Raw genomic sequence first — 1049 nt, 5'->3', positions numbered from 1 at the left:
AAAATAAACCAAACCCACTTACAGCGACCTGAGAGGACAGGGTGGAAGTGACCCTATGGGTTTCCGAGACTAACTTTATGGATCCCTGGTCAACACATGTGGGGGTGGGGGGTGGTGTGTCGCTAAGAGTCAGCATTGACTCAGTGGCAGTGAATTCACTTTTTATGGGTGTAGACTGCCCTGTGGTTCTCCCATGGTTTCGAACCACTGACCTAGTACATGACAGCCCAACTCGTAACTACTACCCTACCGGGGTTCCTTTGGGAAGGTCTCAGCCCTGGGGAAAGCGGGGCTCTGTTCTCCCCAGCCAGGACCCTAAATCGCCCCACCTCCCACAGCTGTTTGGCGCTAATCATCCCATCTGAGAAAACGCCCACCAGACAGGATGGCGTAGGCTGGCGAAGGAAAGACGTTTCAAAACGCCTTACACTGGCCGTTACGCAATTTCTCTTAAGTACCGACACACATGTAATTGTGGCATATATATATATATATTATTGTGGTAAAAATCTGTGATGCAAAACATTTTCCACTTCGCATTTTGATATACACCTTTGGACAAGCTATTTTGTTCAAAGGAAAGAAGTGGGTGGTGAGAGTCAAGATGAGGCCCCTCTGGTCCTGTGGGTCTGTCGCCCTACCACCCCCACCACCTGCCAGGCCCCTCTTTATTTCCTGTTCTCTGTGTTTCTGTTTTTCTCTGAGAACCTTTGGCTTTGGTAGTAATAATGAAAATGCTTTTTTAAAAGACGCTTAATTTTTGAGAGCAGTTTCAGGCTTACAGCAAAACAGCAGAAAGTATAAAATCTCCTTGCACTGGCCCACTGCCCCCCCACCCCCATTCCTCCTATATTGAAAGAGTGTTACCAACTAGAACCCCCCCACGCTGCAAACCAGGATCAAACTCCCCGCCATCGGTCAGTTCTGACTTGCCATCAAGCCCAAGTTCCCCTTTCTCTAGATGTGGGTCTATGTGTGTTTTAAACAAGGGGGCTTCAAAAAAGTTTGTGGGAACATTCTATCATATTTGAATGCTGTTTTTCCATGAG

General features: G+C 47.6%; 1 protein-coding gene across 1 annotated transcript in view; it reads left to right on the top strand.

Annotated features, from left to right (window-relative positions):
• TMC6 (transmembrane channel like 6) overlaps window positions 1–1049 on the top strand; it is a 12168-nt gene that overhangs the window by 7077 nt on the left and 4042 nt on the right. The window lies entirely within an intron of this gene.

The sequence above is a fragment of the Echinops telfairi genome, unplaced genomic scaffold, assembly GCF_000313985.2.
Source record: "Echinops telfairi isolate 266 unplaced genomic scaffold, ASM31398v2 ScPeMD7_7458;HRSCAF=8496, whole genome shotgun sequence".
Taxonomy (NCBI): domain Eukaryota; kingdom Metazoa; phylum Chordata; class Mammalia; order Afrosoricida; family Tenrecidae; genus Echinops; species Echinops telfairi.
The sequence above is the reverse complement of the archived record's forward strand: the minus strand, read 5'-3'. Positions and strand labels throughout refer to the sequence as shown.